General features: G+C 34.2%; 1 protein-coding gene and 1 long non-coding RNA gene across 6 annotated transcripts in view; one reads left to right on the plus strand and one right to left on the minus strand.

The window, feature by feature from the left end:
• Positions 1-5743, minus strand: part of LOC106881593 (protocadherin beta-15) — a 363194-nt gene that overhangs the window by 284033 nt on the left and 73418 nt on the right. The window lies entirely within an intron of this gene.
• The window catches only part of LOC128249440 (uncharacterized), a 347579-nt gene that overhangs the window by 153693 nt on the left and 188143 nt on the right, over positions 1-5743 (plus strand). For both annotated transcript variants that reach the window (XR_008265561.1, XR_008265562.1), the window contains exon 3: positions 3943-4021. This is a non-coding gene — a long non-coding RNA (uncharacterized LOC128249440). The remainder of the gene's footprint in view (positions 1-3942; positions 4022-5743) is intronic.

Here is a 5743-nt window from a genome sequence, read left to right on the forward strand (position 1 = left end):
ATTCCATTTCTTCTTGTAATATATGTATTCCAAATTTAGCTCTGGATAAACTCATAGAGATATTTTACTGCATACAAATCTATCTTCTCGACTTGAGTTATCCACTATTATTTGTTTTTGTTTAATATTTTTATTCTATTATTATCATTATTATTATCATTATTATTATTATTATTATTATTATTATTATTAGCGTTATTTATTTTTTTTTTTTTAATGGTTACCTGACTACCATGTGAACCAGAGATGAAGAATAAGAGAATAATAAGATTGTTGTACTCTAGAAGGAAAATATTCAAAAACATTGTAATTTATAGCAATAGTACACATAGACACATACACTTATACTCCTATGTATGTATATATGTATATATATATACACACACACACATACATAGGGCAGTGGGTTGGCATAATAATCAGAGCTTTTGTGAAAATGCCTTGCAGTATTTCTTCCAGTTCTTTAGGCACTGAATTCAAATTCAGTCAAGCTTGACTTTGTCTTCTGTAGATCTTGGGTTGATAAAATAAAGTAGCATTTAAGTACTAGGGGGTCAATATAATCAACTCTTCCCCTCTACCATATTCAGCCCCTCCTTGGCTGAATGTGGCAAACTCTCACCTCATCCCCCTACTAAATAATAATAATAATAATAATAATTAATTCGTTTTATTGGCCAATCTTTTCTACTAAAGGCACAAGGCCTGAAATTTTAGGAAAGGGGAGTAGTTGGTTATATCAACCCTGGAAGGATGAAAGACAGTCAAATTTGAACTCAGAATGCAGGGACTAGCAAAATACCACTGAGTATTTTGTCCAGCATGCTAACGATTCTGCCAGCTCCACCACTTTATAATAATAACAGTAATGGTGATAATAATAATGGTTTCAAATTTTGGCACAAGACCAGCAATTTGTGGTGGGTATGGCTTGAGTTGATTATGTTGGCCCCCAGTGCTCAGCAGGTACTTATTTTATTAACCCTGAAAGGATGAAAAGCAAAGTCGACCTTGGACTAATAACAATAATAATATGATGTACACGTGTGTACACATGTATACACATCACGATACACAGGCATAAACCTGTATATATATATATATATATATATATATAGTAATGTTATATATAGTAATGTCTTCTTGAGCTAATTTTCCACCACATTTCTTAAAAATCATGGTACAGGTCTTGGTCTCAGGACCACTCATGAGTAGAAACTGAGGTGGTGGGTAAGCAAGTGAATGTTCCCCGTAGAAATTCCAGCTCCAAGAAAGCCTCATGATAGCAAAGGAGAATGGGCACCAACCAGTCCAAAGTTTGGGGTTGGCTGCTTCTACCTGCTTCAGTTGCTATGGCATTGAAGTAGATCCAGCCACCCCCATTAACAGGAACAAAACCCAGATTTAAAACACTGGATGATGATGACGATGATGATGATGATGATGATGATGATCCATGGATGGAATTTGGGCAAGTGTTTTCTATAATAGCCTTACCTAGACCAAAGCCTTGTGAGTGGATTTGATAAACAGAGACTGAAATATATATATATATTTATATATTTGTGTGTGTGGTTTTTATGTATATATGTTTATATGTATATATGTATCTATATATGTATATATGTGTGTGTGTGTGTATACATACACACACATGTACACACACACCACATATATCATGTATATGTATGCATACATATACACATATATATAAATACAGGTATACTTACCTTCCCTGAAAAGCATGTGATGTTAACATGTAGTCACCTAAAATCCAGTTACCTAATACTCAGTGTGAAACTAGTTGGTAAGATAGGCTAAAATGGATGTATAACACTGAATACTTGGTGTAGCATAAATATGTGTGTAATCCTTTTACAAGTAACAGACCAATAGCTTTTCATTCCACAAATTCTACTATAAGTACATAAAAATTCTACAATTATTAAATCCAAACCCACAAAAAAAAAATTTCTAAGAACCTATTTATCAAATCAGTCACATAATAGAATGGCATTCCTTATATGTGAAAAATGTTTTGTTTTGACTGTAGACTACTGGTGCTGCCACCTACAGTTGCTTTCCCTATATACATACCCTTATATACACTGAGGCAAGTATACAAGTATACATCTGCATCTATTGCCTTAAAGAATTTTTGTCAAAGAAATCGATCCCAGGACTTACTCTTTGTTAGACTAGTACTTATTCTATCAGTCTCTTTTGCTGAACCATTAAGCTGCAGGGATGTAAACATACCAACATCAGTTGTCAAGCAATGGTCGGGCGACAAACAGACACAAAGATATACACACACACATAAATGTGTACATACATGGTCTGATCAATAAGTATCCGGACTGTTGCTATAGGAACGAAGCTAAAGTACACAGAATAAAGCTGCTGGGTACAGTTTGACTTTGAACTCTGCTGTGCATGCACACTAAGTTTTAATATTCTAGCTCACTTCTGCTGTTTACAGCAGTGCTATGAAGGAAGGTGTGTAGTGTGTGGTCATAACATTGACCATGATAGTGGAAGTTGAGCAGAGAATCTGCATCAAATTTTGCCAAAAGCTTGGCGATACCTGCTCAGAGGCCTTCGCATAGTTTTCAAAAAATTTTCATCATTCTCGACACAATGAAAGAGATCTTGTGCAACTGAAACCCAAGTGTCTTTTTGGTCAGCTGAAAGCAGTTTTGGTACAAACTTGGCAGACATGTGTCTCATACCTAAATCTTCAGTGATAATGGAATTAACTGAACCATAACTAATCTGCACATCCTCTGATAACTCATGGATGGTGATTCCACAATTTCTCCTCACAGCTGCACTCACATCTGCGATGTTTTTCTCAGTTCTGTTGGTTGCAGGTCTCCCAGAATGTTTTGTCAATATCAACATTTTTTCGGTCATCTTGGAAACATCTGAACCACTTGCACACTTGTGTGCAGCTCATACACTCCTCTCCATACAACTTTGCGTAGGCCTCTGAGCATGTATCATGATAACAACTTTCTCTGTCATGATCAATGTGATAATCACATGCTACACACCTTCCTTCAAAGCACTGCTATAAACAGTGGAAGTGAGCTAGAATGTTAAAACTTAATGCACATACACAGCAGAGTTCAAGGTCAATCTATGCCAAACAGCTTCACCCTGTGTGCTTCAGCTTTGTTACTATGGTAACAGTTCGGATACTTACTGATCACACACACGCATAAGTTTATGTTTGTGCATTATTATACATGTATATGTGTATATGTAACTAAACACATGCATATATATTTAAAAAAAAACATTTGTACATCTATGGGTGGATATGCATATCAACTGCATTATTTATACATTGTTTAGATGTGTATATTTTTTAAAGATAGCTTTACCTATGGAAAAATGCACTAACATTATGAATTAATCTGGATGCATAAAACATATGAAATTACATGTATGCATTTATCTACAGGAATATAATATAAGTACAAACAGTCACTCTAAAACCTAACCAAAGACCACCAATAGATATTTATAATAACATGGTCTCTTCAGCTCTAACCTATTCAAATCACCCAATTGAAAATTTCTTAATAGAAATTTAATAATGCCAACATTAATTCAACCTAAGTCTATGCATCCAAATAATCTATCTACAAACATTCTTTTGTAAAGAATGAAACACAACAAAACCAACGAATAAAACAAAGAATGTCATGACCTAAATTTTTCACATCTGAATTGGACACACCTGTTTACACTATTACTTCCACACTTCATTAAACCCTCAGCATTAACCAAGTTTCCATATCAAACAAAATAAATCTCCTCACCATATCATTCTATTAAACCACACTGCACTAACATATGCTTTCATCTTATTCTCCTCTATTCCCCTTCCTACACTACTGTTCCTACACCATACCTAATTACTATTTCATATAGGTTCACTTACCCCACAAGAAACAATTTGCCGAAGACGATATAAAGCCCAAAAAATTAAGTGAAGAACAGTCTGATGAAGGTAAGCTAAAGCTTTACAGTATTGTCAATATTTTCTTTGTGAAATTGTAATAAATAAATATGCACTTTGAGTAATTATACATTGTAATGTCATTGTTTTTACAAATAACTTGACATAAAAACACACATTAACCACAAACATACACACACATATATGTAAATACATATAGCTATATATTTGTGAGTGTGTGTGTGTGTGTTCATATAAATATATGATTGTAAAAGTATATATGTATGTGTGTTTGTATATGTATTTACGATTGCATGTATGCACATATTCATGATTTTGTATTGACACAGCTTGTAATTGGTGATGTTTACTTCTGTCTCCCATAAACCTGCAATGACATCTGGAATAAAGTCCCTAACTCAAAATAAGGGCTAATTGACCTTTGGAAGTGTGTCCAAGTGTAGAAAGGTGCATTAAGAAGTATTGTCCAACCTATGCAAGCATGGAAAATATTGAATGTATAAAATGATGATGACAATGAGGACAATAAGGAAGAAGAAGAAGAAGAAGGTGGTCGTCGTAGTCGTAATCGTGGTGGCGGCGGCGTTGGTGGTGGTGGTGGTGGTGGTGGTGGTCATGATGGTGGTGATGGTGGTGGTGGTGAGGATAATGGTGACGATGATGTATTTCTGTGGGCTTTTTATGTTCATTTCCTTTGTCAGGGAGAAAAGCTTTTTCAGAATGTTTTTCTTCTATCCCTCTTAATAATTAAAAAATAAATAAAGATTTCTTTTCTGTAATTATTTTTAGCATTTAAATTAATTTCAGCTTCATTTAATTTCTCTATATTCTACATATAGAATGATTAAATGCTGAAACTGAAATTAAATTAAATCTTAAATATGTTCATAAAAATATTCTCTTTTTTTTTCCAATTTTAAAGTATTTCACTCACAAGAGTGAAATAATTCCCACAAGACATTTTCACTTGCAAAGAGAGAGCAAGAAAGAAAAGAAATGACCAATAGAAAACGGGCTTACATTAAGATGAAAATTCTAGCCAGGCAACACATAAGGTTTTTCACTAAAGATACAAGGATCACTATGAGTGTACATCCTTTGAAAATGATATTTGTAAAGCATGAATACAGAAGAACATGAACATGTGGATGATACTGTGGACTTTGTAGTACACACACATGCACACACACACACACACACACACACACACACACACACACACACACACACACAGAGTGAACAAAATTAAAATCTTTTCCTAAACGTTGGTTAATAACTGATTATAACTCATACAGACATATATACACACACATTCACACATACATCTTTTATCCTGTACTTCTTTCAATTGTTTGACTACATCCATGCTAGGGTATTGACTTAAAGGGTTTAATCAAACAAATCAACTTTAGTACTTAGTTTTAAGACAGTACTTACTCTATCAGTCACTTTGACCAAACTTCTAAGTTACAAGGATATAAACAAACTACACCAGTCATCAAGTGTTGTGTTTGTAGTAGGGGAGTACAAACACACACACATACATACACATGAATATGATAGAGTTTCTATCAACCAATCTCACTCTCAAGACATTGGTCAGCCTGAGGTTAGAGTACAAGAGACTTGACAAAGATGCCTTGCAGTGGGAGTGAACCTAAAGCCACATGGCAGCAATTGAAGCTTCTTAACCACACAGCCATGCCTGCATGCTTGCAATTATATATATATATATATATATATATATATAAA

This window comes from Octopus bimaculoides, chromosome 14 (genome assembly GCF_001194135.2).
Source record: "Octopus bimaculoides isolate UCB-OBI-ISO-001 chromosome 14, ASM119413v2, whole genome shotgun sequence".
Classification (NCBI taxonomy): Eukaryota; Metazoa; Mollusca; class Cephalopoda; order Octopoda; family Octopodidae; genus Octopus; species Octopus bimaculoides.